The sequence below is a fragment of the Protopterus annectens genome, chromosome 15.part0 (assembly GCF_019279795.1).
Source record: "Protopterus annectens isolate FY-2018-M chromosome 15.part0, PAN1.0, whole genome shotgun sequence".
Classification (NCBI taxonomy): domain Eukaryota; kingdom Metazoa; phylum Chordata; order Ceratodontiformes; family Protopteridae; genus Protopterus; species Protopterus annectens.
In genome coordinates, this window is record NC_056749.1 from 258,557,492 (window position 1) to 258,568,954 (window position 11,463).

General features: G+C 45.8%; 1 protein-coding gene across 1 annotated transcript in view; it reads right to left on the minus strand.

Annotated features, from left to right (window-relative positions):
* The window catches only part of ATRX (ATRX chromatin remodeler), a 3,779,564-nt gene that overhangs the window by 3,598,676 nt on the left and 169,425 nt on the right, over positions 1–11,463 (minus strand). The gene's annotated exons all lie outside the window — the stretch shown is intronic.

The window sequence follows — 11,463 nt, forward strand, 5'->3', positions numbered from 1 at the left end:
AGAGAAGTCAGGGGGCTGGAAGGAGGGTAACCAGGACTGCAACAGTGAATACACTCGAACATCTACATTTATGGTAAGGGTACACAACTGTACTATGTTCGTGTTTCATTGTTGCAGTCTTCACATTTGGGTTTATTCCCAAAGCTAAGCAAGGGTGGAGGTAGTTATGAAGCATTAGGGCTGGCAATCAGGCCCTGTAAGACTGCTGTGGCAAATCCAACTCTGGATTTAGAAAATATAGGCAAGTGGTAGTGCTTGGTGAAAGTGTGCACAGAGCCCCAGGTTGCAGCTTACAGGATGTCCCTGGTAGGGACTCCCCTGAGAAAATGCTGTAGAAGCAGATGTAACCCTAGTGGAATGAGTTCTGATCCCCTGTGGGGTAGGTTTCCCAATGTGCCTGTAGCAGAAATGGATGCAGTGTGCTATCCATTTAGAAATGGTTTGCTTTGAAATGGCCTTGCCCTCTGTCACTACAGCAAAGCTGACTAGCAGCTGGTCAGATTTTCTGAGAGGTTTAGTCCTGTCCAAATAGAACCTAAGCAGCCTGTGCACGTCCAGGGATTGCAGGATCCTTTCCCCATTATTCTGAGGTTAGGAAAAAAGGTTGGCAAATGAATGGACTGGTTCAAAGCCACACTAGACACCACCTTGGGCACAAGATGGGTTAGTCCTGAGGGAAACCCTGTCTTGCACGGAAGATAACTAACTGTTCCAATGCCATAAGGCCCTGCAGTTCAGACACTCTTCTTGCTGAAGTGATGGCTAGAAGTAAACCGGTTTTCCATGAGAGGAATTTTTACTGTGCTGTGACCGCAGGTTCAAAGGGCGGAAGTGTGAGCTTTTCTAATACAAAGTTAAGGTCTCAGGCTGGAGTGGGAGCTCTCCTGGGCGGTCTTAAATTTTGGCTCCTCTCAGGAACTGTTTTACCAGAGGATGAGAGAAGAGGGGTGGCTCAGTATTATAATGAGCTGAGATGGCAGAGGCATAAATCTTAATTGAAGAGAAGGATAAGCCTTTGTGGAGCATTTCTGTTAGGTAATCTAGTATACAAGGTAAGCTGGGGCACAGTTGTGCCCATTCCCTGAGAATGGCAGCAGGAACAGTATATTTTCCATTTTTCCGAATAGGATTTTCTAGTACTAGACCTCCTTGCCTAAAGAAGGACATCCAGCCCCTGCTTACTGAGGGTTGCTGGTGTTGAATTTAGGGGATGAGCAAGGCTGCAAGGTTCAGGGTCTGTAGCCGAGGGTGCAGAATCTGGCCCGCCTGCTGGGACAGCAGGGAAGGCGTCTGATGCAGGTGCCATGGCTATAGCACTGTCATACTGCGCAAGAGAGTACCAGTGCTGGCGTGGCCATTCTGGCGCAATCAGGACTGGTCTTGGCTTGCCCCGTTTGATTTTTAGTAGAACCTTCGAGAGGAGTGGCAGAGGGGAAAAGGCACAGACCGAGAAGCTTTCCCAGGTGAAAGACAGGGCATCCACTTTCCAAGCTTGGCTGTGGGGAGTTCTGGTGCAATATTTGCTCAAATGATAGTTCTGAGGGGAAGCAAAAAGTTCCACCTCTGGTGTACCCCACCCGGTTCCTCACAAGCTTGAATATTTTGGGTTCCAGTTTCCACTCGTATGGGTCCATAAGATTTCTGCTCAAGTTGTCTGCCAGTGAATTTAGTTTGCCTGGCAGGAACTGAGCCTTTAAGTGCACTTGGTTGCTCAAGGCTGTGTTGCACCGAGCCATGGCTACTCTGCAGAATGGGTTCCCCCCTGCTTGTTTATGTACGACATAACTGTGGTGTTGTCTGTCTTTACCAACAGTTGTCCTGGAAGAATAAGGTCTTTAAAGGGTGTCAGAGCATTCTGTACAGCTAACATTTCTTTTCGATTGATATGCAGGTGCATTTTTCCATTTGCCCTGAATGCACTACCCTGCCGTGTGAGCCTCACATGCATAGTCTGATGCGTCTGTTGGGGTTTGGGTGGCAGGGGGTAGAGTGAAAGCGAGTCCCTTGTTGTGGTTGCATGCCTCTGCCCACCAAAGGAACTCTGTCCTTGGGCAAGGAATGAGAGGACTCATTGTTTCCAGGTTCTGCAAATGTTGACATCAGAGACTTTTTAGGTACCACTGAAATTTCCTCATGCAGTCTTGCATACAGAATTAGAAGAATGCAAGAGGCCATGAACCCTACGTCTTGCAGTATGTTTCTTGCAGATAGCCAGGTTTTGGTGGCCAGTAGATTGAAATAGTTTGTCAAATAAATTTGCTTCCCTGGAGTGAGGAATGCCATCTGGGAAGTTGTGATCAAGCTTACTCCCAGGAATATAATCTGTTGGCTGGGTACCAGTTGTGATTTATTTTCAATGATGGTGTACCCCTGTGAATTGAGAAGTCTCTTTACAAATGCCAGGTGCTGAAGTAGCAATTCCTGACTGTCCATCTGAATCAGGCAATCGTCCAAGTATGGGTAAATCTGAATTCCTCTCTGCCTGCAATATGCAATGGCTGGAGCTAGGCACTTCATGAATACCCTGGGCGCAGTAGATAAGCCAAAGGCAATGCAGAGAATGATAGTGCATAGAGCCTGCTCTGAAGCATAGGTATTTCCTGCAAGATTCCCTTATGGGGATGTGTAAATAAGCTTCTTTTAAATCAAGGGTTGCTAGCCAGTAATCCTTGGCTAGCATAGGAAGCAGCTGTTGGAGAGTTAGCATTTTGAATTTTGGAACCACCAAAAAAGTGTTTAGAAAAGACAGATCCAGGATAGGATGCCAAGAGCTTTCTTTTCTGGGGACCAAAAACAGTCTGGAGTAAAAACCTTGTCCCATTTGTTCTGCTGTGACAAGTTGAATAGCCTTGATAATGAGAAGAGAAAGTACTTGGTTTTGGGCCTCTACCCACTGGTTTGGGGGGAGGTCTGGCCATCTGCTTATGGACGGGAGTGAGTGGAACTGGATCTGTGTATAACCTGAGACTGAAGTCTTGGTGGTCTGCTGCCCTTGGGTTTGGACTGAGAACGCCTGGAAGGGACTTGAAAAGACCATTTTTTTAAAGGCCAATGCCTACTGAATTGTAGGTGGCTGTACTTGTAAGAAATATTAACAGTTTAGATAGATTTAGCTTTCTCCTCCATTCTTTTGAAGACTTCGGCTTTATTACCAAATAAACGCTCTTGATTTATTTGTGCATCCAGTAATTTTACTTTGACATGATCTGGCAAGTTCTCACCCTTAAGCCAAGCATGTCTTCTAAGAACAGACCCAGTGACAGCAGCCCTGCCAGATGCTTCTAAAGCAACAAACCCACATTGCAAAGTATGTTTACCAATTTGGTTAGCAGAATGCATTAAAACTCTTGCAAATCTTTGTGTTCTGCACAATCAGGAATCAACAACATTTTTCCACAATATGCCGCTGACACTTAACATATGAAATTGGCAATTTAAAGCCCTAATGGCAAGCGTAGCAAAGGTGAATACCTTTTTTCCCCATCTGTCTAATGCCCTGGAATCTCTGCCCGAAGGGGTAGGATTTTTGGCAGAAGAAGCCTTAATGCTTTAGATCCCTGGGAAATGGTCTCTGGACCTGCAGTAGGATTCCAAAAAAAGGAATTTGTGGCAGTGAGGCACTCTATAGTACCAGTCAGGATTCCTGGGAGCAGGAGAGGCAAGGTATCAGGATTAAGGCTGGATTCCAGGAAGTTATCCACAACTTCCAGAACAGGAGGGATAGCAAGAGGCCTGTGCTGAGGCAAGCTTAAAAATTCCTAGAGTCTCTCTTTGGATTGGGAGTAGTCTTGGCTCTCCCAACAAAAATGTTCTCCAAGGGTGTGCAGGGGTTTACCAAAAGAAAAACTTTCTGGAGGGGAAGCGGAGGGAGTGGAATCCTCTGCATCAGAATCCTCATAGGTAGATAAGGGTATGTCCTGGAAATCAGAAGGATCAGAGTAATCAGATTCCTGATCAGACGGAAAATCAGTTCTGGGTCTTTTTGAGGGAAGGCTGACTTCCCCTAATTAAAGTAACGAGATCCTCAGCCATTCTAATGATTTGTTTTTGTGGTATGTGGGCCTTAGAATGGGCTTTGGTCGTCTGTTTCCTAGGTGTAGTGCGAACTTTAGGCCTGAGAAATACTGTATTTTTGGTTTGAAAAGAAGTCGTTGTTTAATATGAAAATAAGGCGGCCTAAAAACACCCTCAGAAGCCAGTGCCTGCACAGCAGCTCTGGACCCATCCAACGTAGAGACATCCGCAGGTTCCACAGTAGAAGAAGCAACTCGCGGCATACCGGACTCCAAATGGGTCTCAGTAAAGGCCAGCAAATTTGTATAAGAGGGTATCAGGGCCTCACTGAGTACCAGTGGACTGGTGACTAGCTTAATGTTAGCATCAGCAGCAGCCTTGGACCTATGCGGTCTGTCACATCTTTATCCTTTCGTTTTTTCAAAAGATCAGTAGGTCGGATGGCTTACCGAAGTCATTTTGGAGTACTGTGATCAAGAGCGAAAGAATTTAGTTACAAAAAAAGCTTGACAACGAATAGTTTGGGTGTTGAACAAGGCACAAAACCGACAGCGAGGGACATCGGGGTCTGGGCCTAAACAGGTGACGCAGTAAGAATGAAAATCTGAGTTATTTGCTTTCCATAGGCAAGACAATTTTTTTTTACATCAGTTAGAGTAAGAAAATCCCCAACAGGGTACTTATCTTTCAGAAGACTTCAGGTCTGAAACTCGAAAAACTAAAATTTCAGGAGTCGGCCTACCGGCACTTGCGAACTGCTTCTGCTTTGGGCACCGCATGGCATGAAAGACTGATGTAATGGCATCGGCTGCATGTTTTATACCCCTGACGACCTGACGTTATGGAAGAACCGACAGCATCAGACGCAGAAATCCCAAGACTCTGGTATTCAGGCCAGCTGAGGGCTACCTGCAGGCAGATAACCCAAATGTGATGACTGCAGCAGTGAAATACAAAGAACATCCAGGACTGCAACAGTGAATACACTTGAACATCTACATCTATGGTAAGTGTACACAAAGTACAGTTTTGTACCTACCATAAATGTAGATGTCCGATAGATATGCAACTGCAGTCCTTACATATGGGTTGTCCTGCCTCAGGCAGCTCTTCGGTCGGCCGGATTCCAAAGTCTGGGTCCGGCGTCGGCTGAAGTCACCTCCTCCCCGACGTCACAGCGACTGGGGTATAAAAGCATCAGTCGACGCCATCTTCTTCAGTGTTTCTTGCCCCAGATGCCAGGTGCCCTCCAAAGAAGGCTAAAATTAGAGACTGGATAAAAAATTCCAGACATGCACAACAGTAATAAACAGATACACCATAACAGGTTTCCACAGCTAATTTGGAAAAGGGGAGTGGACCCAAAAAGGATAATTTACAGAGGGGTAGGAGGGAGGGAAAACCTGACTGCAGTTGCATATCTATTGGACATCTACATTTAAGGTAGGTACAAAAAGTACAGTTTTGTACCTACCATAAATGTAGATGTCCGATAGGTATGCATCTGCAGTCAAAGTACAGTTTTGTACCTACCATAAATGTAGATGTCCGATAGGTATGCATCTGCAGTCCTAACATATGGGTTGTCCTGCCTCAGGCAGCCCTTCGGTCGGCCGGATTCCAAAGTCTGGGTCTGGCCTCGGCTGATGTCGCACTTCACCCGACGTCATAGCTGCTGTTTATTGGGTATAAAGGCATCAGCCGACGCCATTTTCCTCAGTGTTTCTTGCCCCAGATGCCAGGTGCCCTCTAGGAAGGCTAAATTTGAATAAATGCAAATAATTCCAAACAGTAGAGAGCAAACAATATAAAAGTATATACATATATGTACATATATACAAACAAATACACCATAATAGATTCCCCCAGCTAGCTAAAAGAGGGGTAAATACCCTAGGAATACGACAGAGGGGAAGGAGGGTGGGTAATCCTGACTGCAGATGCATACCTATCGGACATCTACATTTATGGTAGGTACAAAACTGTATTATGTCCTTCAAGGATGCATCTGCAGTCCTAACATATGGGTAGAATACCATAGACAAACTGGGGGAGGAGGCACTAAGATAAAGATGGTGTAGTTAAGATCCCTTGCAAAACAGCAGTTGCAAAACCTGCTCGGGATCTAGAGTATAAGGGAAGATTATAATGCTTGGCAAATGTATGCACGGAGCTCCAAGTAGCAGCTTCTAAAATGTCTTTGGTAGCAACTCCTCGTAGGAAAGCTATAGTGGTGGCTGTAGCTCTTGTGGAATGAGGTCTGATATTATCAGGAGTTGTCTTTCCATGAAAAGAGTAGCAAAATCGAATGCAATTTCCTATCCATTTTGAGATTGTCTGTTTTGAAAATGCTTTTCCTTGCATTCCTGTTGCATATGCTACCAGAAGCTGGTCAGTTTTTCTGCTGGTCTTAGTTCTGTCCACATAGTAGCGTAATTGTCTGTGCACATCCCTGTTCTGGTGGTTGGGGAAGAATGTAGGTAAATGAATCGCTTGGTTCAATGATACTCTGGAGACCACTTTTGGCATAAAGGTAGGGTTAGTTCTCAGAGAGACTCTGTCCTGATGGAAGATAAGGAAGGGTTGTACTGCCATTAATGCCTGTAACTCAGATACCCTTCTTGCTGAAGTAATTGCTAGTAGGAAAGCAGTTTTCCAAGACAAGAATTGTAATTCTGCTGTTGCTGCTGGTTCAAAAGGGGGAAGTGTTAACTTTTCCAGCACAAAGTTGAGATCCCATGTAAGTAAAGGTGGTTTCCTTGGAGGTTTTACATTTTTGATTCCTCTCAAAAACTGCCTGAGTAGAGGGTGAGAGAAGACAGGAGGATCCATGTTGCATTCTGCGCAAATTGCTGATGCATGAATCTTAATGGAGGAGTAAGACAGGCCATTGTGGAATAGCTCTGCTAAATATTCCAGGATGTGTGCTATGTTTGCCAATGAGACATTTTCTCCCTTTGCTGTACTGCAAATGAGGTATCTTTTCCACTTGGCTGAATAAGTCTTCCTTGTGGAGGGTCTGCGTGCCTCCAGGATAATGTCCTTAACCCTCTGAGATAAACCTGGGTTATTTTGTTTTATGCAATATTCCTAGCAGCTAGCTGTAGTGTTTTCAAGTTTGGATGTAGGATCTTGTAGTTGTCCTGTGTTAGTAGTAAGGGACATAGATGTAGAGGCCATGCGTGTGTCCGAGACATGCTTCTCAGTAGCGGGTACCAATGTTGCCTCGGCCAGTCTGGAGCTATCAGAATTACCCTTGGCTGATCCTCTCTGATCTTCAGTAGAACTTCGTACATCAAGGGAAGAGGTGGAAATGCATATGCTGCCAGGTTTTTCCAGCTGAAGGAAAGGGAGTCCACCCTCCAAGCAAGTGGGTGGTATGCTCTTGTGCAGAATTTCTTCAATTGGTGATTTGAAGATATCTGGATGCAGTATCCATTCGTGAGCATCCGTGGTAGTTCTGCTTAAGGTGTCTGCTAGAGAATTTTCTTTTCCTGGTACAAATCTGGCCTGAAGTTGAATGTTGAGGTTCAGGGACACATTCCACAGGTCCATTGCCATCCGGCATAGAGGATATGAATGTGTACCTCCCTGCTTGTTGATGTACCACATGACTGTGGTATTGTCCGTCCTTATCAGCAGATGACCCTGTTGGAGTGGTCTGAATGCCTGGATTGCATGTTTCACTGCCAGCATCTCCTTTAGATTTGTGTAGATTCAGCTGGTCTTGGGTCCATAGGCCTTGTATACACTTGTCCACCATGTGTGCCCCCCATCCTAGGTCTGAGGCGTCCGTGGTGATGGTCTGGCTTGGATGAGGTTTGTGGAAAGGCAAGCCTCTGTTCAACTGACAGGCCTGAGCCCACCACAGGAATTCTTGCTTCAGGCATGGAATTATTGGAATCTGGGCTTCTAGACTGTGCTTGTGTTGAGACCATACATTCCTTAGGTACCATTGTAGCTTTCTCATATGCAGCCTGGCATGCGGAACCAATATTATGCAGGATGCCATGTAGCCCAGGGCTTGCAGGACTTTACTTGCAGTAAGCTGAGTTTGTGTTGTTAATGCCATGAAGTAGACTGGTAGTTGCTTTTGTTTTTCTTCTGTGAGAAAAGCCATCTGAGTTGATGTATCTAGTTCTGCACCCAAGAATGTTATCCTTTGGGATGGCACTAGTCTTGACTTTGCATGTTGACTGTGTATCCCAAGGCTTGCAACAGTTGTATGACATTTTCCAAATCTTTGTTAACTTTGCCTTGTTGTCCGCTTGTATTAGGCAGTCGTCCAGGTATGGGTAAATTTGAATTCCCTGAAGTCTGCAATGAGCAATTACTGATGCCAGGCATTTCGTGAATACTCTGGGCGCAGTAGATAAGCCAAAAGGCAATGCTGAGAATTGATAATGCTCTGATCCTGCAAGAAATCTGAGGTGTCTTCTGCAATCTGGTCATATAGGGACGTGCAGGTATGCCTCCTTGAGATCTAGAGTCACCAGCCAAGACTCCTTGCCCAGCATGGGAAGAAGTTGCTGGAGGGTCAGCATTTTGAATTTTGGAACAATGAGGTATGTGTTCAGAGCGGACAAGTCTAGAATAGGTCTCCATTGATTTTCTTTTCTTGGTACAAGGAAAAGCCTGGAGTAAAATCCTTGGCCTTGTTCCATAGGTGGCACCTCTTCTATAGCTCTCATCCTTAGTAAGTTGTTGATTTGTCTTAGAGCGTCTGTTTTTTGGCTTGGTGGCAGGTTTGGCATTCATCTCTTTTTTGGTAGAGTGTGGAAGTGAAACCTATAGCCCTTGTCTACTGTTTGTAAAGTCCATTTGTCTCCTGTTATGTAATGCCAGTTGTCGGAGAATAAGGCTAGTTTTCAGCCCAAGGGTGCTTCCAGTTGTTCCCTGGTAGGCGGAACTAGAGCCAAGTCATTGTGTCTGTCCTGTGGAAGTGGCTGTAGTTGATTCTGTGGCAGTACTTCTCTGGTTGGTAGGTTGCCACTAACATCCCGTGTAGGCACCCCTAGACTGACCTCTGCCTCTTGGGCGTCTATTTCTGCCTCTCTGCGCTCTGGAGTTGTCTGGAAAGGACCAATTCTTCGAAAGCCAATTTCTGATAAACCTCGGAGGTTGGACCTGTAAGAAATCCTTGACTGCTTGGACAGATTTTGCTTTTTCTTCCACCTTCTTTAGAACCTCCTGTGCAGGGGGGCCAAACAAACTTTGTTTCTCCATGGGAGCATCTAGGAGTTTTGACTTAACATGGTCTGGTAAGGATTGTTCTTTTAACCAGGCATGTCTTCGAATCACTGTTCCAGTCATAGCTGATCTAAAGGAAGCCTCCAGTGCATCATAGCCACATTTTAAGAAATGGTTACTGACCTGCTGAGAGTTATGTACCAAATCCTGAAGGGACTTGTGGTCTAAAGGTTCAGGAGAAGACAGTTTTTTATTTAGCTGGTCTAACAAAAATTCCTGGTACTGAATCATGTGAAATTGACAGTTCAAGGCCCTGGCGAAAGAGTAGCAGAAGTATAAACCTTTTACCCCATCTCTAATGCTCTAGATTCTCTTTCAGAGGGAAGAGGGTTTTTGGCAGAGGCAGCTGCCACACCTTTAGGGCCCTGTGAAATGGTTTCAGGGTCTGCAACAGGAGCCTTATACAAGTGGTAGTGTATGTCCGGGACCCTGTAATATCTGTCTGGCTTGGCAGGGGCCGGAGGAAGAGAATCAGGAGCAGTACAGGCATCATTATATGCATCATCAACAACTGTTAGTACTGGCAGAATGTCTAAAGGCCTATGCTGTGTTAAGTGTAAAAAAGTCCTTAGCCTTTTCCTTGAATCTGAAAACTCCTAGCCCTGCCATTGGAAGTGTTCCCTCATAGCATGCAAGGTTTCCCCAAAGGAAAATTCTTCAGGAGGAGAAGCAGAAGGAATGGAGTCTTCTGCATCGGAATCCTCATAAGGAGAATATGGGCCTTCGTGAGGGTCTGAAATGTCTGAATCATCCGAGGAATAATCTGTAGAGACAGGTTCCGGAGATTCAGTCCTAGGCCTCTTGTCTGGAGGGGGCTGAGAGGCCCTGTCTGGGTGAGGTTGGGATCCTCTGATCAAAGAAATGAGATCCTGGGTGCCTGCTACTGTAGCAGTAAATTCAGTAGCAGATTCAGCAATGCTCTGTGAGGCCTCGGCTATCAGAAGCATGCTTTCGGCCAAAGGAAGAACCGGGGGCTCGGTTTCAGCCGAAACCGAGACATTCGTGGTTGGCCTAACCGTGGTTTCAGTCGAAACCGCGGGCCGCGAATGTCGGTCCTTTTCCTTGCGCTTTTTAGCTAATTGAGTTGTCTGAGTCTCCGACGGCATTTTGTATGCAAAAGCGGGACCAAAAAACTCCTCTGCAAACTCCGACCGACGTCTAAGTGTCCGTTGCTTGAAGGAAGCACAGGCTAGACAAGCTGATACGTCGTGGTCTGGGCCTAAGCAAGGAAGGCAGTAAGAGTGGAAATCCTTATGAGGTATTTGTTTCCCACAAGTTAAACAATTATTTACTTTGTCTGACATCGGCTGAGGCAAGAAAGAGTCCCCAACGGGGTACTTAGCTTTTTAGAAGTCTTCGGTACTAGAAATCTCTGGATCTGACCGACCGGCACTTGCGAACAGCTTCTGCTTCGAGCACCGCGCGGCAAGAAAGACAGAGGAAAATGGCGTCGGCTGATGCCTTTATACCACAGCAGCTATGACGTCGGGTAAAGAGCGACATCAGCCGAGGCCAGACCCAGACTTTGGAATCCGGCCGACCAAAGGGCTGCCTGAGGCAGGACAACCCATATGTTAGGACTGCAGATGCATCCTTGAAGGACATGGAAAGCAGTTTTCCAAGATGAGAACTGTAAGTCTGCTGATGCTGCTGGTTCAAAAGGGGGTAGTGTTAATTTTTCCAGCACAAAATTGAGATCCCATGCAGGCAGAGAGGGTTTCCTTGGAGGTTTTACATTCTTGATCCCTCTTAAAAATTGTCTGAGGAGAGGTGAGAGAAGATAGGAGGATCCATGTTGTACTCTGCTGAAATTGCTGAAGCATGAATCTTAATGGAAGATTAGGACAGGCCATTGTGGAACAGTTCTGCTAAGTATTCTAGGATGTGTGCTATGTTTGCCAGTGTGACATTTGTACCCTTTGATGCGCTCCAAATGAGGAATCTCTTCCATTTAGCTGAGTATGTCTTTCTTGTGGAGGGTCTGCGAGCCTCCAGGATAATGTCCTTGACCCTCCGAGATAAGACAGTTTGGTTTTGTTTTAAGCAATTTTCCAGGCAGTCAGCTGCAGTGTTTTCAAGCTTGGATGCAGGGTCTTGAAGTTGTTCTGCGTTAGAAGTAGAGGCCATAGGGGTAGAGGCCATGAGTTCGTCTGAGACATGCTTCTCAGTAGTGGATACCAGTGCCTTTGGGCCCGCTAC